We start from the raw sequence: 22,979 nt of genomic DNA, 5'->3' as shown, positions 1-22,979 counted from the left end.
TGTGAGCACCTGAGGATCCTGGTATCCACATGGGGAACTGGAATGAAAACCCCATGAATACAGAGGGATGAATGCATTTTAATCTGCTCATTACAGATGAGACTGATTAAGGAAGTGACTTGTACATGTGTAATCAGTAGGTAAGTTGGTAGAGCTGAGTTTTGACCCCAGGTCTGGCTCCCAATCCTCTACTCTTTCCACTCTATCAGGCAACCACACATAAAGATCCACTCTGGTTTTTTTGTATCAGAATTTCAGCAAAGCCCAGATTAGTAACTTCAGGATATCACTTGTGGGAATAGCTGCTGGATAAAGTTGCAGGAAGCATTTCCTCCATTACCTGATTGAATGGTTTTGCCCATTTTCCCTTGGCCCAGATGTTTGGATTTGGGTATTATGGACAACTTGATTGTAATCTGGAAACAATGAGGACTCAGAACATCTGTTGAGAGGAGGAAAGCTAACAGATGAGATGGCATATTCTGATTGGATATTATTTTAGGAACAAGTCAGTTTACATAAAACCAATTAAACAATGTTTGACAAAATGCTAAGTTGTAGGATCAAAATACTGTCCAAAAATTAAATGAAGAAATAAGAATACTAGTGTCTATAATATTGGAGAGATTATTGTTTAATTTCTTATATTCAGTGGCTTCTAAGGTTTTAAGAATGTTTTATTATTGGGTTTGGGTAACAGTTCTGCATCATTCAAGAGCACACTTTTAAACATTTTGTCTGTTTTGCCTCATAAATCACTGAGAATGCAACAGAATTTCAGTATTGTAATATTCATATGAAGACTCCCAAACTGCTTCACGTAGTCAGATACCACATGAACACAGAGAATCACATCCTTTGTTAGATGATATGGCTTGTTAGGGTTGGAAATTGTGGTGGTTATTATTACCGGGGTATGCAAAAGAAATATAAAACACAGTGCCTTCCCCTAAAGATCTTGCGAGTATTGAAGCTGTCAATATTCAGGCATAGAGAATAATTAGGAAATGATATAAGTCAGAACCTAAGAAACTGCTAAATGGAGCACAAAAACATAAAAATTGTGACAAGAAAAGAATCATTGGAAGCTGAGTGCTATGGCCAAAACAACTAGCACAGTACTGCACTCTAGCTCTTTATCATCAAGTATACTAAAGTTTGGGTTTCCCTGGTGGGTCAGAAGGTAAAGAATCTGCCTGCAGTGCAGGAGACCCGGGTTCAGTCCCTGGGTTGGGAAGATCCTCTGGAGGAGGGCATGGCTACCCACTCCAGTATTCTTTTTTTTTTCCCACTCCAGTATTCTTGCCTGGAGAATTCCATGGACAGAGGAGCCTGGCGGGCTATCTTCCATAGGGTCACACAGAGTCAGGCACGACTGGAGCTACTAAGCAGCAGCAGCATACTAGAGTTTAAAAATTACTTAATACAGGTTAATTGTAGAAATTTAAAATTTACATAAAAGTAAACATAAATTTAGCGACTTCACTTTCACTTTTCACTTTCATGCATTGGAGAAGGAAATGGCAACCCACTCCAGTGTTCTTGCCTGGAGAATCCCAGGGACAGGGGAGCTCAATGAGCTGCCGTCTATGGGGTCGCACAGAGTCGGACACGACTGAAGTGACTTAGCAGCAGCAGCAAAAATAAATTAATTTACTCCTAATCCTACCACCCAGAGATAATCACTGTTTGGACACATACTAACTGTATACGTGTTACCTTCAAACTAGTAAATATTAGCTGCTCTTAAAATAAATGGACAGAAACTCCTCTACCCTGAAAAGCAGTCATTATCATTCATCTGCTCTAGCAATATACCTCTGAGTGTGTTCCCCAGAAATTTTATTGGCGTGATTTAAAAAAAAACAAACCATTCTTTCAACAAACAGATGGAAAGATGCTCAAAATCACTAATCATTAGGAAAATGCAAATCAAAACCACAATGAGATCCACCTATTTGGGTGCCTTGTTGTTGTTGCTTAGTTGCTAAGTCATGTCTGACTCTTGTGACCCCGTCAGGCTCCTCTGTCCATGGGATTTCCCAGGCAAGAATACTGGAGTGGGTTGCCATTTCCTTCTCCAAGGGATATTCCTGACCCAGGGATCAAACTCTAGTCTCCTGCATTGGCAGGTGGATTCTTTACCATTGTGCCACCAGGGAAGCCCATTTAGGTGCCTACTGTCAACAAAAACAGTGAATAACAAGTGTTCTCAAGACGGTGGAGAAACTGGGATCCTTGTGCCCTGTTGACGGGAATGTAAGATGGTGCAACCACCATGGAAATCAGTATGGTGGTTCCTCAAAAAATTAAATATTAAATTACCATATGATATAGCAATTCCATTTCTGAGTATATATCCAAAAGAATTGAAAGCAGAATCTCAAAGAGATATTTGCACACCCATGTTCATAGCAGCATTATTTACAATAGTCAAGAGGTAAGAGAAACCCAAATGTCCATCAGTAGATAAATGGATAAACAAAATATAGTATGTACATGCAATGAAATATTATTCAGCCTAGGAGGAAATCCTCTCACTTGCTACAACATGGATGAACCTTGCAGGCATTATGCTAAGTGAAATAAGCCAGGCACAAAAGGGCAAATACCATATTATTATACTTACATGAAGTATCTAGAGGAATCAAATTCATAGAGACAAAAAGTAGAACATTGGTTGCCAGGGGCTGGGAGAAGGGAGAAATGGGAAGTTGTTGTTTAATGGATGAGAAGTTTTAGTTTTGCAAAATGAAAATATTCTGGAAATTGGGTGCACAGCAACGTGAGCATACATAACACTAGTGAACGATATATTTTCAAATGGTTAAGATGGTAAATGTTATGTGTATTGGACCACAATTTAAATTTTTTTCAGAAGCATTCCGTATGCTCACATAAGGATTAAACAAAACAGTGGATGAAATCAAATTTGTTTACATCAGGACTTAGAACCTTTACTATGCTAATATGCATTATGACACTTCATGAAGAGATGTAACATAATGTGTTTTCCCAATTTATCTGACCATGGATCTCTTTTTCCATGGTATTATGGAACAAGGGAAAATATATTAAGGATTTAACCCTAGGAAATATTACTATGAAGTGTTGGTGAGTTAATAACTTACCTCTCCAATAGACATTTTATTTCAGGAAGATACCTGAGATGATCAATGTTTATCCCAAAGGAATGTGTCTCTGGAGTTGGAATGTCAAGCTCTGCAAGTACCTAAGAAGGAAAAGATTTGGGGATACAGTGCCACCCAGCACCTCTCAGATCTCTGCTTGTCCACAGTCAACTCTTCTGCCTGCTTGAAAGTTCAGCCCTGCAGTTTGGCAGTTGAGAGAGGAGGCCATGAAGCGTAGAAAGTATTCTTAGGGAGGGGACAATCTTTAGTATCTCATTATAAAATTTCATGGTTCATTAAGGAATCCAGTCATTCTAGTATAGACAGCAGGCGCTCCTAAGCAGGAACTTCAATGCAGTGCTGGAACCTTTGAATGAACAGGATTCAGGTTAAGGGAAAGACAATTCTCTGGGTTGAATATCTTGCTGTGTAATTCAAAACAAGAGGTTGCTAGTAGGTTTAAATGTAGTGTAGTTAAGTTAAAGGAGGATGTCATAGTTAAAAGCCAAGAATTTCCTCTAGGAACAGGTGAAAAAACAGCTGACATTCCCGATTGTTTTTCTAAGTGTTTAAAATGACTTTTCCAGACCTAAAGCCTGTAAGCATTTTATTAACATTTGATTAGCAATTATTCCTTACTGTGTTGAAGCTAAAATTAGATCAGGTTTCCTTGCATTGCCACACACACACAAAAAATCCTGAGTCCCCAAAACTCAAGTCTCTTTCACAAAGAATCATTCCAAAATAATTTCCTCTTTTCCTGTCCTTACCTCTTCTTAACAATCTCTAAAAATCATAGCCTGTCAGAGCTAGAAAAGACTTGGAGCTCATGCAGTCCAAACCCCTCCTTATATATGTGGGGAAACCAAGGCTCAGAGAAGGGAAGAGATTCCCCCAAGACCCAGAGAGTGTCAAAGCCGAGAAGACCTGCCTGTCCTTTGTGGTACACTGTGCTACCCCATTAGAAGATGATCTGCAGGGGCCCAATATACCAATGACTCCAGATCAAACTTGTTTATAATTTATTAGACAGGCAAATAACAAGGGTTTTTATTTGAAAGCCAGAATGCAATTTCTCTTAGGTAATACAATTTGTAGGCTGAACATGAAACTTAAAACCTGAAATAAATCAGCGTTCACAGCATGTAAGAATGTACAGTCAACTATAATGTGACATTTTGTTTTATGTGTAAACATATAGCAATTAGGTCAAATGTATCTGCTGGAATTACTTGGTGGCTTTGATTTGTGCGGATGCCTATAGCAGATTTATTCAGATTCTGAAGGGAATTGTTATTGTGAATTATCAGGTTTTATAGGAACTCTGTATTTGTAAATGATACACAGGCTATGTAGCTTAATAAAAACCAGGAAATAGTTTACTTGATAGGAAAGTTTGGTAAGAATATAATATGGATAAAATGTATGTTGTGTAAAAAATGGGGGTGGGGTACTTTTTGGTAACCTTTGTATTCACTTGCTAATTAATATACTGGTGTGTATGTATTTAAGGTCATGTGCCATTAACCAGTTTAAGAGCTATCAACAATCAACCACTTATTAGGATGACACTTCTGATGTCAACCTTGGGAGTCATAAGTCTGTAATCTATGGGAGTCGCACTTGGTAGTTCAGATGGTTAAGAATCTGCCTGCAATTTGGGAAAGCCAGGTTCGATCCCTGGATTGGGAAGATCCCCTAGAGAAGGGAATGGCAACGCACTCCAGTATTCTTGCCTGGAAAATTCCATGGAAAGAAGAGCCTGGTGGGCTACAGTCCATGGGGTCACAAAGAGTCGGACATGACTGAGCAACTCACTTGGGAGTCTGATGTCAACCAGAGCTTTATTTCATTGTTCTCTTCAGGGATTCTTAGTATATTATATTAGAATAGTTAGAATTGGGACATGTGGCTTTCAATAGCTTCTTGGGAGAAGCCATCAACTACATAAACAACCTCAATGCAGGTGTTGAGATAGGTTCAGTCTAGTTGTTTTAAGATAGCTAAACTTTATCTGTACAACCTCAGATGCAAATGTTGTAAACAATCATAACAACAACAAAAATAAAGGTGGCGTTAACTATTGTTAAAATGCCTAACCCATCACCACTAAAAGCCAAACTGATTAAGCCATATCTTCCCCTTGTCCTAGACTCCAGGTTCCTAGTATGATTGACAGATGTCAATAAGGTGCAGTGGTGCAAACAAGAAGTCTAGTAGGCAGCTCTTTCATAAAGAGAATTAGTAGCTTCGTAACTGTGTGGTACTTGGAATAAGTAGTACAGAATAAGTAGTACCAATGCCCACAGAGCAGTCTGTTAACTCAGAGCCCAGGGAGGCAATCCCCATAGAGAGATTGTCCACAGAATCATTTGTTTTCCTTATATGTTTGAAATGTATTTAGAATTTGCCATTTTTCTGTTTGTGTAAAAATAGGCTCCAAAATATTACATGTGGTGTCTTAAGTTACCTATGGATTGGAACAGATAAAACTTTGAATCATCCAACCAGGTTTCGAAGTAGGCTTTTGTTGAATTTGTACTTATCAGAAAGCTAGCACTGTTAGTTTAAAGGAAAGAGTGTAGCCATGATCCAAAAGCATCAGATGGCAATATTTCTCTTGTAAGATGAAACTGGAAATATGATGGAAATTTCAGAAATATAACAACCTCATTTGCCAAGTTTCCCACTTTGTATCCAGAGAGTCATTCACACAGCACTATTACTATTGACAGTAGGAGTGAATTCAACTCCCCCAGGAAACCATAACTTTCCAATACATTATTCATGGTTTAGGAATCATTTTCATTTTCTACCTCAAGAATTTAGCCAAATGACAACTATTTACTGAATTCTTTTTCCCAGTGTTTCATCATGTGCTAAAACTCTACAGGCCCTTGTCATATCAGGACTAGCAATGTTGCTTCTCCTTGATGGCCCTTCTCCTCGTATGACTCGCTTTCCATGGTCTGAATGAGTACTGAAAGCAAATCCATGAGAGATTCTTGTGGAAGATTGAGGTCACTGAGACTTTGGTGTAATAAGATAATTGATATGCTGTGCTGTGCTTAGTCGCTCAGTTGTGTCTGACTCTTTGTGACCCCATGGACTGTAGCCCACTAGGCTCCTCTGTCCAAAGAGTAGAATTATTCAGTGACCTTTTCAATTCTAGCAATAGAAAGTTTATTTCTAAATTTGGGGTTGCAAATTTTTCCTAATCAGTTGTTTCCATTTTTTTCTCTTTCTATTGAGAAATAAAATACACATATTACAAAATTTATCTTATTAAAATGTATGGTCTACTAGTTATTAGTATATTGACCAAGTTGTGCAACCATCACCACTATCTAATTCCAGAACCTTTCCACCATCCCAAAAAAGAAAACCCTTATTATTAGCAGTCACTCCCCATTCTCCCCTCCCCCAACTTGTGGGAACCACTAATCTACTTTCTGTTCCTATTAATTTGCCTATTCTGAACATTTTATATAAATGGCATCATATAATGTATGGTCCTTTTAACTTACTTATTTCACTTAGCATAATGTGTTCAAGGTTCACTCATGTTGCAGTATGTATTAGTGCTTCATTCCTTTTTCATGACTGAGTAATATTCCATTGTGTGGACACACTATATTTTATGTATCCATTAATTCACTGATGGACATTTGGGTTGTTTCTACCTTTTGTCTATTGTGAATAATACTGCTTTGAACATTTGTGTGCAGGTATCTGCCGGAATCCTTGATTTCAGTTATTTTGGGTATATACCTAGGAGTGAAATTGCTGGGTCATGTGGTAATTATATATTTATAATGTATATAATTTTATTAAGGTATATGTAACAATTTAACTTATTGAAGAACAATGAAACCATTTCAACAATGACTGTACCATTTTACATTCCCATAAGCAATGTATGAGGATTCCCCTTTTTCTATATCCTAACTTGTTATTTTCTGATTATTATTGTTGCCATCTTAGTGGGTGTGAAGTGATAACTCATTGTGATTTTTGATTTGCATGTCAGTAATGACTCATGATGTTGAATATCTTTTAATTGACCATTTACATATCTTTAGATAAATGTTTATTCAGATAAAAATTGGTTCTCTTTTCATTTTTTACATATGAGAGTTTATTAGATAATCTGGATACAAGATCCTTATCAGATATGTGGTTTTCAAAGAATTTTCTCAGTCTGTGAGTTGTCTTTTCATTTTTTTTGATAGTCTTTTTTGTCACACAAAAGTTTTTCATTTTGATGAAGTCCAATTGATTTTGTTTCTTTTGTCACTTATACTTTGCCTCACTGAAATTCACAACCCCTGTATTTTCTCCTAAGAGCTTTATAATTTTAGGTCTTATATTTTGGCCTTCAGTCAGTTTGAGTTAATTGTTGTATATGAGGTAGAGATCAAAAATCATTTGTATGAGGTAGGAATCAAAATCATTCTTTTGCATATGGATATCCAGTTTCCTCAGCAGCAGTTAGTTTATAATGTTAAGTCATTTATATCCTGTTGGTAATCTGTCTAGTTGCTCTTGCCATTATTTAAAATAGGATATTAATATATATAGTTATGAATGTGCCAGTTTTTTAAATTTATTTTCTAATTGCAGGAAAATTGCTTTACAATATAATTTATTTATTTTTGGCTATGCTAGGTCTTCATTGCTGCTCAGGCTTTTCACTAGTTGCAGTGAGTGGGGACTGCCCTACTAGTGGTGCATGGTCTTCTCAAAGTGGTGGCTTCTCTTATTTTGGAGCATGGGCTGTAGGGTACGTGGGCTCGGTAGTCATGACTCCTGGGCTCTAGAGTACTGGCTCAATAGTTATGCTGCATGGGCTTAGTTGCTCCATGGCATGTGAGTTCTTCCCAGATCAGAGATCAAACAAGTGTCTACTGCATTGGCAGACGGATTCTTTACCCCTGAGCCACCAGGGAAGCCCCTAGTTATTATTTTTAAATTGCTTACTTTTCCTTTCAATTCTGTCAGCTTTTACTTCATGTCTTTTCAAGTTCTGTTGTTAGATGCATATACATTTATAATTGTAAATGATTGTATTGAGCCTCAATGTTTTTAAAAAATGAACTTCTTTGTCTATAGTACCAATTTTTGTCTTAAAATGTTTCTTATCTGATATTAGTATAACAGTTGTAGCTCTTTTTAAGTTACTCTTTGCATAGTATATTTTCTTATCTTTTTACTTTCAACCTATTTTTATCTTTGAATGTGAAGTGTGTCTCTTATAGGCAGTTTATAATTAGAGCTCTGCCTTTAGATTGGAAAGTTTAATCCAATTACAGTTAATGTCATATTGATACAATAGGATTCACATCTATCATCTTGCTTGTTTTCTACATATCTTATGTCTCTTTCTATTTCTCCATTACTGCCTTTTGCATTAAATATTTTCTAGCTTGTAATTTAATTCCCTTGTCATCTATTTTATCACATTTAAAAATTATTTTATTTGTAGTTTCCCTGTGGATTACAGTTATCATCTTAACTATAACAATTGGGCTTCCCAGGTGGCGCTTGTAGTAAAGAATCCACCTGCCAATGCAGGAGACACAAGAATCGTGGGTTTGATTCCTGAGTTGACCAATCCCTGAGTCAAGAAGATCCCTTGGAGGAGGGCATGGCAACCCACTCAAATATTCTTGCCAAGAAAATCCCACAGACAGAGGACCCTGGTGGGTCACAGTCCATGGGGTTGCAAAGAGTCAGACATGACTAAGGGACTGAGCATGCACACTGATAGTTTGGATTAATACTAACTTAATGTTACTACTGTATAGTTTTGTTCCCTCTCTCCTCTCTGCTGTTATTACCATACACCTTATATCTTTATAAGTCCATCCATGCATAATTGTAATTATTGCTTTATGTAATTGTCCTTTAAAAGAAATAGGAGGGACTTCCCTGGTGGTCCAATGGTTAAGATTCTGCACTTCCACCCCAGGGAGTGTGGGTTCAATCCATTGTACCATTGCATGCTACATGGTACAGCCAAAGAAAAAATTAATTGAAAATAAAAATAATAAAAGAAATAGGAAAAGTATTTACCAAGTAAAAATTTAATAATAATAATCTATGGAGTTACTTTTTCTAGTTTTCTTCATTTCTTCCTACAGCTTTTGGGATATTGTCTTGTATCTTTTCATTTCAGCTGAAAGGGTTCCCTTTACCATTTATTGAAGATATGTTTAATAGTGACAAACTCCTTCACTGCTTTTCCAGAAATGTCTTCAGTTTTTTGAAGGACTGTTTTGCTGGATATAGAATTTTTGCATGCATGTAAGTCATATCTGAGTCTTTGTGACCCTATGGACTGTAGCCCCCCAGGCTCCTCTGTCCATGGGATTCTCCAGGCAAGAATACTGGAGTGGGTTACCATTTCCTTCTCCAGGGGATCTTCCTGACCCAAGGATTGAGCCCACAGTCTCCTGCAGCTCCTGCATTGGCAGGTGGATTCTTTACCCTGGAGCCATCAGGGAAGCCCATAGAATTCTTGGTTGACAGGGTTTTTTTTTTAATTTTTTTTCAGTGTTTTGAATCTCTTATCCTACCATCTTCGGCTTCTTGGTTTTTGATGAGAAATTGGTTGTTAATCCTATTGATTATTGCTTATACATGATGAGTTGCTTCTCTCACTACTTTCATAATTCTCCCTTTGTCTTTGATTTTAAATACAGAGCTGTTAGAAATAGTAGGTTTGGATAATTATTTAACATACAGCTGGAAAGTGGAACTTCACAAAGCAATATAGGGAATGATTTGCTCCTCTAAAAGGAAGGTAGTATAGACAAAAGTGAAGGATCTGTTTTCCCAGCTGAGCTGATAGAAAATATTTTTTCTGACTTGTGTAACTAGAATAAGAAATAGAAGTCAAATTGGGGGTAGCCTGGACTAGGGTCATGTTTGGGAAAGGAGAAGAATTTGTTTAGCAGTAACAGAAGCTTCCTGTAAACCCCTATGGTCCTCTAGGTTTATATTACTAATTAAGGCAGTTATGCACTTGTTTTCCATGAATTAAGGTATCTGCATAAGTGTGTAAATTTGTTGAACACTTTGTCTCTGATGTTGTGGGTGATGTATTTATAGCAGAAAGTCTCTGCACTGTTAACTGACAGATAATGACACTGGAATTTAGTTCAAACTTGTAGAATCACTACATATAACATCACTGATGGTTACAGTACTTATTCCTGTCTCTTTCTGGAACCATGAAAGCACAAGATGTCGACCATGGTAGTCCCTAAACATAATTATTATTTTAAAATACAAAGATTATAACCAGCCTTCCAAGCCTAATCTTCGGGACAGCAACATATTTGAAGTTTCAATTTAGTTGAAAGCTACCATAACTTAGGAATTTGCCATTTATTTTTAAAAAATGCTTAAGTGTAATGAGAGTAGGAAACAAAATGGAATTATGTGTAATTGAATGCAAATACAAGGATTTCAGTATGATTAAGCCTCTCTAAGATGTTTTCAACCAGAATTATTTGGGAATAGACAGAAAGAGATGAATGGGAGAAAATAAAGAAGTACCAATACTTTGGCAGGTGAATTTATCCACCTAATTGGAAATGGATAAGATGAGGACTTTGGAAGGTATTATTCCACTGCTTTTTACACCTTCTAGAGAAGAACTGCTTTTGGACTATATACTTCTTGAAGGCAGGCTTCATGTTCTATTATTAGCTCTTACCCATGCCAACCTGGAAATTGGCTGCCAAGTTCTCAGGAGCCACGCTGTCCTCTTTGTAGCCTGTGCTTTGACTACTACTACTAAGGATCCAAGAGAAAGAACCTCATCGCCCTCCTTCCTGTTTTTATTTTTTATTTATTTATTTTTTTTTTTGCAACCCCATAGACTATACAATCCATGGAATTCTCTGGGCCAGAATACTGGAGTGGGTGGCCTTTCCCTTCTCCAGGGGATCTTCCCAACCCAGGGATCGAACCCAGGTCTCCCGCATTGCAGGCGGATTCTTTACCAGCTGAGCCAAAAGGGAAGCCCCTGTTTTTAAAGTCATTTTGCAAGTCACTTTGCCTCTCTCCTACCTGCTGTCAACTGATTCTCCTGTGATATCCCTAAGGATTAGGCAGCACTGGTGTGTTGAAAAGCTGTACTAACAATTGTCTGTGTGGGCTTGCTGTGCTCATCTGTAAAACGGGATTGGACCATATGATCTCTCAGGTCCTTTTGAACTCACTTACCATTCCAGGTCTATGACCTGATTCCCTTAGTAACAGGTTGAATATAATGCTGACTACTTCAGGGTGCTCAATACACCTAATATCTCCATTTCTTACATTGGACACCATTCTCTGAGAGGTAAGTTCTCTGCTTCCCAACCATCTCCTTACCTGTTGCATGGGCATGTGAGCTAATTTCTTCAAAGATGAAAATTACCATGGCTGTATCCAGAAATGTGTTGAATAAACAGGATGTTCAGAATGTGTGCATATTACCTGCTGTATCAAAAGAGGTTAAACATTGTGGGGGAGGGAAACAGGTGTTTATTTAACAAAATGTTAATATGACTAAAAAGAGTCTCAGAAGATGGTGGAGAAGTCCATGTTAGAACTGATAAAGCCATTCTTACTTACTGAGCTCAATGAAGAGAAAGAAATAAAGGTGAAATTATAAATATGTGTTGGCTGCAGCCTGTCATAAACTGTCCTTTTCTCCTCCCACACTTACATTCTCCTATTCCTGCTACTCTACCACTACCATCATCACCAAATAGTTGTGTGAAATAGAGAAGGAACTCAGGTAAGATAGCCAGCCAAGCTCTTCAGTTCTAGTAGCAAGCAAAATGTACATACCCCATCCACCAAAGAGCCAACAAGGAAAATAATTCATCATAATCTCTGGGACATATACATCACCAAAACAGCACAGAATCAACTCTGCCCAACAATGAGTACAAATTAGCTGGACTTAGCTACATGGTGCTCTTCCCAAACCTTGTGGTTAAATCGTAATGAGCTTTTTAGGAAAAACAAGGGGCCTGTCTGAGAAATGGATTCCTAGGCAGAGCCAATAGGAGAAATGCTTGATGAGATTTGGAATTTAAGAATAAGAAGCAATGATTAGAGAAACCCAGACAGGGATGAAAATGATTATATCTGTACTAGACTCCAACTCTGCTTATGTACTTCAGAGAAGTGAAATTAATCTAAGATGTGCTACCAAGTGGCAAGTATTTCCATATACTAACTGAGTGAGTGTTCTATTTAGAGGATGAAAGGTGAGTGTGAAGGATAGTTTAGCCAAATGCTAAGTAGCAGCTATTTCATAAGTATATACAATCAACCCAGCAGAAAATTCTGCAGGTGGAATTTCTAAAAGTATTTGTGTTTTGTAAATAAGTTCATTTGTATCTTAGTTTACATCCCACATATAAATGATATCATATGATATTTGTCTTTGGGTTACTTCACTTAATATGGTAATCTATGGATTCATCTATGTTGGTGCATTTTGTGTTATTTCATTCTTTTAATGACTAATATGCCTTTGTATGTATATATGTGTATATATATATATATATGTATTACCACATCTTCTTTATCCATTCGTTTGTCAGTGGGCATTTAGGTTGCTTGCATGTCTTGGCTATTGTGAATAATGCTGCTATGAACATTGTTGAAGAGCACCATTCTTTTGATTCATTTATTTCAACCTTTAAAAGTATGTGATTAGATATGATTAATGGCATATTTAGTCACTAAAAAAATAAAAAATAAAATAATTTTACTCATGTTTTCTCTTTCCTATGGGAGCCTCCTTCCCTCTTAGGAATCTACAGCCTAAAACTTGGAAAGGGAAGAGTTTAAAGCTCTCTGATTTCCAAGGAAAGAATAACTAGAAACTCAGAATCTAGTTTTTCATCAAGTCTCAGCTAATTTACTTGTATCGGAGACACCAGGCCATTTATTATGCTTCAGAATAATACAATGCAGCCTTAATTATCTGAAGCATATTTGAAATTCATATTTTTCTAAGAGTACATCAGAGAAGGAAAACAGTTTTCACTGAAAACCTATTTATCAACCCTGATCTAGACCTCACCTTTAAAGGCGGGAAGCTCTCACAGGAAAACTAGAGGCATCTCACTAACCCTTGGTGGGCCTCCTTCTGAAAGATAGTGAACCCTCTACTCCAGCCATTGAGGTTGACTCTTAAAGCCCTGTGCTTGATGACGTAGCTGCTGTGGTTCATTCACCGAAGTTATTTTTAGAGGCAAGAATTCTCATTTCCCAAAAGTATAACCACAAAATATCTATTTGGAATGAATCCCATTTATACACTAGGACAACAGTAAATGTGCAGGTCATGTCTGTATAACCTCAGTTCTCTGAGGAAATGTGATATCCTAGTACACTCTCACCCTGGGACCTTTACCCTCCGTCAGTGGCCCTCCAACATCTAACAAGGTGATTCCTTTGGAAACCAAGTAGGGCTATGGGGTTTCGCAGATGTCTTCAAAATAAGTTTTCGTTCCAGAAAAAAATGATATATTTCATCCCTGAGACTTTTCGCAATTTAAAACTGACATGGAGCCAGAAAATCATTCATCTTCAACAATGGTGGTGGCCAGGGTCAAATGCCTTCTGAGGAAAACTGGACTTGGCGGCCTGAAAGGTTACCCTGCTGTATTTGCATTTTGCGGCCACACTGGCAAATCGGCTCAATCAGGCCAGCTCCTGGAGGCTAGGCCAGCCTTGACTCCAGCCTTAGAACCAGAACTGTGTGTGTGTGGCATTTGGACCCCTAAAATGAGATTTATTCTAGTAATGCTAGAGACACTAACAGAGGTCATTACAGAGCACAGAACTGGCACCCATTAGGCCAACTAATCTAGAAACAGAAGACTCATCTGGGGATTGGAAGAGGCTCACCAGGTGGCCTTAAGGAACCATGTTCAGCCCTAGTGCTTTGGTTGGTTTTGGCTACATCCTTTCAATTAGTTGGTTCATTTGCTTAAAAAGATTAATTTCCTGCCTTCCTCTTTCACTTTATCCCACTTTATCAGAGGAGGGGGCTCCCTCAGCCAGGGGGGAGTAAAGGACCTGCTGGCAGTCAGTCACTCAGTGTATCTGTACATCTGTCTAGCCTCAGTATATCCAGGGTTCCCTGGCAGGAATCAGCTAAAACCATGCGAAAGCAATAGCAATGGCTTATCAGACCAGGGTTGAAGAGAGGGAGATTGAGAGAACCAAAATTCGATGAATAAATTGCTTGTTTATTTTGTTATCCCTTTGGTTCATTCATTCTTTCGATCACCAAGCATTTCCTAAGCACCTGTTATGTGTCAGGAACTGTGCTAGTCCCAGGGCCATACCCTTTCGAATTTAATGCTGGAGTACAAAAGCCCTCCTCCCTGGCCCCGTTCCAAATCCTAACCACCTTAAAGTACCTACACTTGAACTTTTTCAAGGTAAAATGAGTACATGGCCTCACATCTCCCTCAGCTCCAAGTTCTTTATTTATAAAAATGAACCTAATAATACTTGCCCTGCTGCCTTACAGGGGTGCAGGATGGATCCACTGAGAAAATAGAAACACCTTTAATTATAAAAACAATGAAATGCTGATAATAATGACACAATAACTAAGATTTATTGAGAGCTTATAGGCTTCCCTGTAGTAAAGAATCTGCCTGCCAATGCAGTAGACATGGCTTCGATCCCTGGGTTGGGAAGATCCCCTGGAGAAGGGATTGGCAACCCACTCCGTTATTCTTGCCTAGACAATTCCATGGACAGGGGAGCCTGGTGGGCTACAGTCCATAGGATTGCAAAGAGTCGGACATGACTGAGCGACTAAACAACAAGTGTTCCCCAGAACAAGTCTTACCCAGGCCATAGCTGACTGTTAACTGGAGCCAAAAATTCAGAATTCATCCTCTTCAGAGATTCAGATCTTATAAATGTATTATTTTAATATAAATGTTAATACACTATTGTGTAACCACTTACTATGTGCCAGATACTAAGCTTAGTGCTTTACATGGATCACATCATTTTATCCCCATGATAATGCAATGTGGGAGATAGGAATAGGTATTATTAAACACATTTTATAGATAAGAAATATAAGACCCAGAGAGGTGAAAGAATAACTTGCTTATAGTAACAAAGCTAGTAAATGATGAAGTCTAGATTTGAATACAAGTTTTCTTTCTCTAGAGTGAGCTTTTTAACCACCATGCTTTGCCTCCTCTTGGAAAAGTATAAAACTCTACAATTCTAAGCTATTAGTAATATTATTTTAGATATTTTTATTTTAAGGCAGTGGACAGTTTCCTAAAACTGCAGAGAACCATTTCTACCACTGGGAGGGAGCCCCACAGGAATAGTTTTTTGTTTTATTTTAATTTCTTTTTTTTTTTTTCACTTACAGTATTATCTTTTAATTCTTTTTTTTTAAATTTTTTATTTATTTATTTTTTTATTAGTTGGAGGCTAATTACTTCACAACATTTCAGTGGGTTTTGTCATACTTTGTTTTGTTTTTTTTTTTTTAATTTCATCCCAAGTTTGCTTCTCTCACATCCTGGCTTGTTTTACTCTCCAGGTACTTATTGAATTGGGAGGACTTATTTTCGCACATTTCCACTCTACATTAACAAACATCAAGTAAGAATCAGGGAATCTAGAGGTGGTAGAGAAAGCATGTGCTGTGGGTAAGAGGCAGAAGTGGAAGCAATGCCCAGGCAAGAGTGTATCCGGGTGTGGGTGGCCTTCTGACTTGACAGCACATGAAAGCACAGCCTCTGACAGGTCCCATTGCTATTTATTACTGCACATTTCTCTCTCTGCATGCATCCTGAGTGCACAGACCCTTATCTTCCTGGGAGCATCCAGAAGGCTTTCCCCAGACTCTTAAAAAAATTTCACCAACCCTCTCTCCTGGTGCTTCAGTATTTGGCCATGGAGTGTTATTTGTTTTGCTTCACAAGCCATTTGTAATAAGCTCTTCATGGTGGCTACTGCTTCTCCTCTTCCTCCCTTTCCTCATCTTTAAGATCATCACCATCAACCTCAGCAACAGAGTTAACACATTTGAGCCTTGCCAGGCAATGTGCTAAGCACTTTATACCCATTTTTCTATTTATTCATTCATCCATTTAATGACTATTTAGGAAATGCTTACTTTGTACCAAACACTGCACTACACACTGGTAATCGAAACAGAGGGTTATTTCTTCTGTTAGTGGGGGTGCAACAGGGGACTATATAATTACAAACTGTGGAAAGTTCTATGAAAGAAAGATACATGGGACTGTGAAAGGTACTATTGAATTTAAATCTTCAACAGCCCTGTGAAGCATTATCCTCTATTTCATAGGCATGGAAACTGAAACTCAAAGAGGTTGAGTGACTTGCCCAAAGTAACACAGATAGTAAGTATGCTGAGTAGAGATTCAAATCCATGCTGGTCAGATTCCACTCTTAAGGGCTATACTTTATTGCCTCTCCAATGTGTGAAGTGCCTATATAGCCATTCATTCTAGCCCTATGCACTTTGGTTCTGGCTTCTCCTCAAACGTGTGGAGTCGCAATTGTTTCCAATTAGTTGTGGCTGTGGTTTGGTGCATTAGTTCAAAGAAACTGTGCACGCAAACAGAGGTCACGTGCCCTAGGTCTCATGGATGTGCACAACGTATAAATAATAATGGCATTCCTCCAAAGCTGGGATTCATTGGAGCCACTACATTTGTTTCCCATTAGCTTATGCTACTCAAATACAAACAGTAAAGCATGTATTTACATTGCTGTGGACATGGAAAGCCGAGCCCCCAAAGCATTCCTTGCAGGTTGTATAACGCTGAGCGCCCAAATAGTTCAAAATCAGTTTTGTAAGCCCAGCTCAATAGCTTTCAAAAAGGTAACCTGGATTCCAGATATTTTGAAAAATGCCTAGAGAGAGGTATGTGAGTGGCCAAAAGAGACAAAACTAGCTAAATCCTCAAAATATGTTCCAAGCCCCATATTTGTAGTATTTACTTTGTTATTTATCCTTTATTTTTAAAATGCTAAAGTGCTTGAAGTCAAGAAAACTCTTAGCCATGTAGCAGCAGTGATGGAATTCTTCATTCTATTCTAACCAGCTGTCTGAAGCTTTTCAAAACAAACGTGTTTGTGATAAGATGGTTTGGTTCTTTAAGACGCAGGAGATGCAAGGCTGGGAAAAAAGCAGGAGGCATCTGATGTCATTATCTTCCCCTCCACCCCTGTCTCCCCAGCCAGCTCTCCCAGCCAATAACAGAAGGCTTTCCCATCTCAGTGTAGTTCATGGATAGTGTCTGAGAAAATGAGATTGAACTGAAAATTATCTTAGGTAAAGAAGTCAAGATGGCAGAAAATGTGAATGAAGGCTCCATTAGTTGTTGTCTTTACCTAAGAGAGCATAGGGGTTTTTTTGTTTTTGTTTTTGAAGACCTGTGGACTTGGAAGCAGAAGACTATTTTTAATGAGGACTCTATCACTTGGTGCTTGGTCTAGTCTTATCTCCTCTCTGAGCCTCCCTTGACATGGGAAATGGGGATGGCAGTCTTCCTTGTTTATACAAAATGATAGTGTGGATTTGAGGATTACATGAAAGAACATATGTTAAGTCCTAGCAAAGTGTGTGGCTGATAAAGTTCATATCTTTACAATCAAGATAATTCCAAGAGGCACATTACTTATACCATATAGGCAGATCAAGAATTGCAGCTCTCTCTGGTCTAATTTCAGCATATTTGATCCCCCTAAGAACAACAAGTATGTCGTTTGATCTTTGTTCTCCTGTCAACCAAGCATGAAAAGAGCTTTGGTCAAATCACACTGTCCCATGCTGCAGTGCTCTTTTGTTATCTTGGTTATGGTTTTAAGAACATGAAATTGCTGTACTCTAGAAAGCCTTTTTTGCTCTTATGCTGTGGTTCTAATTTTCTTAAGTAATTATTTGAGGCTTGTTTCCTTTTATCACACAACCCTGAGTACCTGTTCCAAGGAAACTTAAATATTTCCCTTTGTAATCCTGAAGTCACTCACTTTACACAAGAGTATTTTCATTAACTACAAAGACAAAAGGTCATGATGTCCATACCTAAGTATAAAGGAAATCATCAGATTTTTAATAAAATGGTTTGAAGAACATGCATTAAGGATTCAGACACCTGTGGAGCTGAGGTGACTCTTGTACAAAGATGGTTTCACTGGGTTTCTGGGAGGTGAAGTAACACCAGAGTGAAAGTGAAGTCACTCAGTCGTGTCCGACTCTTTGTGACCCCATGGGCTGTAGCCTACCAGGCTCCTCCATCCATGGGATTTTCCAGGCAAGAATACTGGAGTGGGGTGCCATTTCCTTCTCCAGAGTAGCCCTTCTTAAACTGTGGTCTGTGGTTCACTCACAGGAAGGTGGGGACAGGGCAGGGTGGGGCTGTGCTCCACCCCAGACCTACTCAATTAAAAGCTCTGTGGGTGGGGCCTGGAAGCTGGAGTTTTTAACAAACATCCTAGGTGATTCAGATGGAAATTGAAGACTCACTCTCATGGTGTATAAAAAGGTACATACCATTTGACCCAGTAATCCTACTTATGGGAAACTAATAAAATAATCCAAAATATGGAAAGAACTATTGAATACTCCTGATGGTCCATCTTTATTTATAGGAGCAAAAGAACTAGAAGCAATGTAATATTTTCAAAATTAGGAAAATGGTTAGGTAGCTTTTGGTAGATCCCTGAAGGGCACTGTGTAGGTGTTTTAAACACATTTGAAGAATTACCCTGATCACATTTATTCATTACAACAATTCTAGGAGACAGGCATTTTCCTCATTTTACAGATGAGGACTTTGAGGTTTAGGGAGATTAAGCAGCAAAGTTAGTAAGTGGAAAAAAAGAAGTTAATAAGGGGAAAAGCCAGGATTCTAACCCGAGTCAGTCTAATTCTAAAATGCAAGTTCAACTATGTAAAAACACAGCCATTAGAAACAAACCCTACCCTCGTAAACCAAACACTGGTTCTTAAAGTTTGGAAATTGGAATTTCCCCCTTATATCCCTTTCTTTCATCTTTCTATTTTAATACTTACATAATGAAAATATGACATCATAAAATAAAAAGTGATTGTATATTTAAGCAACTGTGAAAGTTTCATGTGAGTCAAGAGAGTAGCAAGGAGAGGTCTCATGGACTTCTCGCTAAGGCCAGCCGAATGATGCAAGGCAGAAATGTCAGGTTTAGTCAATGTTTCAGTGGGGTCGTGGAGCAAAATCATCAGACCAGTGTTTTAATAAGATAGTTAACATTAATAATCATTATTCTGAGCCCTGGCTTTTAAAAAGCTAATAGGATATTGTCCTTTGAAAATGGCAAACAGTTAATCAAAAGCATTAGGCACCTAAAGTTAACTGTACAAGGTCCTCATAACTTTGCTTTCATAAAGTGAGCATTCAGTCTGGAAGACATTGTAAAGAGTGAGAGAGGGAACGAAAAGGTCAATATTGTGAATTGTAATTAGCTGATTTGATTTCTGTGCCAAATTCCAGGCTGTACTAAATCCACAGTCCTCGCTGGCAACTCCTCATCTCTGACATATTACCCTTCTTTCAACACTCTGGCGCTTCAGAGTCCTTTAAGACTTTTGCATTAACAATAGCTTTCTAGGTTTGGATTGGTTTTGTTAATGTGTGAGGGTTAGGCTCATCAGCAACGTCTGTGTAATATGGTTGGAAAGTGTGCTGTAATCCTTCTTCAATGCTGAAGTTGTCACCCAAGTGGGAGTAATTTAAGAACTAAAGAAGTAATTTCACTGGCAAAGTTTTAAGGGTTTTTTTTTAATTGCACTTAAAAAAAACCTGAAATACCAGAGAATACTGGAGGCATTGTACACGAGGTTGGAAAACAGCCTCTCAAAGATTAGCTACAGATCTTAGTCAGGGTCGTCCAAAAGCCTTTAGCTATTCATTTACAAGTTTTTCTATAATTCATCTGTGCTTTGGCTTTCTCTTTTTTTCATGAGGTTGTGGAAGTAGCTCTTAGAGAATTAAATATGCCATGCCACTTCCTTTTGCTTCAGTTCAATAGCACTGAAGTGCTATTGAGTGCCTATCATGTGCCAGGGCAGCTCAGTGGTAAAGAGCCCGCCTGCCAATGCAGGAGATGTGGGTTCGATCCCTGGGTCTGGAAAATCCCCTGGAGGAGGAAATGGCAACCCATTCCAGTATTCTTGCCTGAAGAATCCCATGGACAGAGAAGCCTGGAAATGGAAAGCTACAGTCCATGGAGTCACAAAAGAGTTGGCTACAACTTAGTGACTAAACAACAACTATGTACCAGACACTGCCTTAAATGGTATGGGGTTCAAAGATATATAAGGCATTCACTGTCTGGTGGTGGAGTGAAGCCACATGTACAATAAATAATACCAGGTTGCATTCATAAAGTGCTATTTGGGAGGTACAGATACAGGCAGCAGTGCTGGAAGAGGGAAAGGGAGAATTATAATGACCATCTGTGGTGGCCAAGAAGGCTTTATTAAGGAAGTGACATTTGAACTTGGCTTGAAAGGATGGAGTGCTTTCAATAGACGGAAATGAAAACAACTCACATTAGGTGCTCAATTAATGTTTGCTGAAGGGATTAATAAAAGGCACAGATGTGAGATGTGCTTGAGAAATAGCAAGTCCACAAAGCTGTATCTAACCACAGATTCCCCTTATGTGAACAATTCTAATTCAGGTAATCCATGACATACATGAAAGATGTATTTTTCAAAATTGACCCCAAAACGTGTATGTCAAAAGCAGTTTTCCTGTACATTTCATAATGGTAATGGAAGAAATTAGGGTGGTTTGGTCAAACTGAAATGACATTATCATCTAGGTTAGTAGTACTCAAATAGTTAATGAACCCTGGTAGTCCATGAAACCCAAGGATCCACACAGTCAAAATGATTTGCACAACAATACTAAATATTATTTGCCTTTTTCACTGTGCTGATATTTGCTCTGATGGTACAGAAGCAGTAGTGAATACAACTGTCAGTACCACAGCATGAATCAAGGCAGTGACACCTATTTATACTCGTAATCATTACACTTTCAAGAAAATAAAAGGCACTCCACTTGAGAATATCATTGCTAAAGCAGTAAAAATGATTAAAATATTAAACCTTAACAATTGAGTGTACTTTAAAAAAAATTTTCTGTGTTATGACATTTGACTTAGATATAAGGTACTTATGCTACGAACTGTGTTGATATGTGTCTCAAGGAAAAGCATCTGTGAGATTATTTAAGCCATGAGCTAAATTAGCCTTTTTTAATGACTGACGAACTATGGTTATGCAGGCTTGAGTATTTGTTAGACATTTTGTTTGAAAGGACCAAAGAGAGCCTGACAGTTAAAGGAAATACTGACAGTGCTTGTTGCCAAGGATAAAATTCAAACTTTAAAGAGTAAATTAAAATTTTGGAAAACTTGTATCTATCACCATGACCTTGAGAGCTTCCCAATGCTTCAAAGACTTTTTAAATGAGATTGGAGGTGATGTTAATGAATGTGATTTTTAAAATATCATATAATGAAAGGTGTCAACATTTGGGAGACCTGCAGAGCTCAGTGAACCAATATTTTCCAGATGATCTGTGCATGAGGAGACAAAATGGGTAAAAGGCCCCTTCAAAATTCAAAACATACCAATGGATTTTAATGTAACATAACATGAAAAGTTTACTTATATGGTTTCATATTCAACATTGCAAGTAACCTTTCTCACTTGTTGAGTTTTTATGTAGTTTCAATGAAAAATATCCAGACTTATCTAAAAAGGCTACTCTTAATAAAATACTTCTGTCTTTTCCCATTACATACCTGTGAGAGGCTGGATTTTCTGCAAATGTTTCAGCTGAAACAACATATAACAACAGATTGAAGGGAGAAGTAACATGATAATCCAGGTATCATATGAAGCTAGATATTAAAGATATTTGCAAAAATGTAAAACTATGCCAGCCTTCCTTCTAATGGTTTTATGTCAGGGGAAAATATATTTCTTTTTCATTAAAAATGCTATTTATGTTAACATGTTATGGGTTTTTTATTTGTTAGGTTTAAATTAGTTTTTACATATTTCTTTTAATTTCTCAGTTGTAATTTCTGAGATGGTAATGTTGATAGATACAACTGTATAATCAAAAGTTCCCTGATATTCCCAATAAGAGTATAAAGGGGTCCTGAAATCTAAATGTTAGAGAACTGCTGGTCTAGCTTATCCCAGCCTTTGTGTCTATATTATACGTTTAGATGCGTAGGATGGGGGAAAGGGTAGAGAAGGAAATGTGTTTAGAGTTTGATGGTGGAGATGGTGCTGGAGTAGAAGATGATAGAGAGGTTGGCTTCACTGATACCATTATAGGCTGTTGGCCAGGAAAGAACCAGCTTTGTTGTGGATTTTTCTTTCTTTGCTTAGAAAGAGAAACAAACCTGCAGAGTCACATTTCTCTATGGTATATAGCTTGTTCCAAGTAGATCATGGTGTAACAGCTAAATCACAGGTGGAGAGCAGAAAAGTATATTTTACAGGGACAGTGAACACAGACAGTGAAAGCCACAGAAACCAAAATGTGCCTGTGTGTTTCTTTTCTTGGATACCTGTTCTGCAATTCCGAAAGTCTCACTTTCTGCATATCCACATCTTTTGTTGTCCATTATTTAAAATAGGAGGTGGGCTGATATGTAGGACTAAACATGGATGGTGCGGCAGAAGCTACAGTAGGAATAGAGGGTATTGGAATACAGCCTTGGAGAGAGATGGTGAGGAAA

General features: G+C 38.0%; 1 protein-coding gene across 2 annotated transcripts in view; it reads left to right on the top strand.

Moving 5' to 3' along the window:
* GPC3 (glypican 3) overlaps nt 1-22,979 on the top strand; it is a 436,510-nt gene that overhangs the window by 351,498 nt on the left and 62,033 nt on the right. The gene's annotated exons all lie outside the window — the stretch shown is intronic.

This window comes from Dama dama, chromosome X (assembly GCF_033118175.1).
Source record: "Dama dama isolate Ldn47 chromosome X, ASM3311817v1, whole genome shotgun sequence".
In the NCBI taxonomy this organism is placed as follows: Eukaryota; Metazoa; Chordata; class Mammalia; order Artiodactyla; family Cervidae; genus Dama; species Dama dama.
Note: the sequence above shows the minus strand (reverse complement) of the source record. Positions and strands in the feature narration are given on the sequence as shown.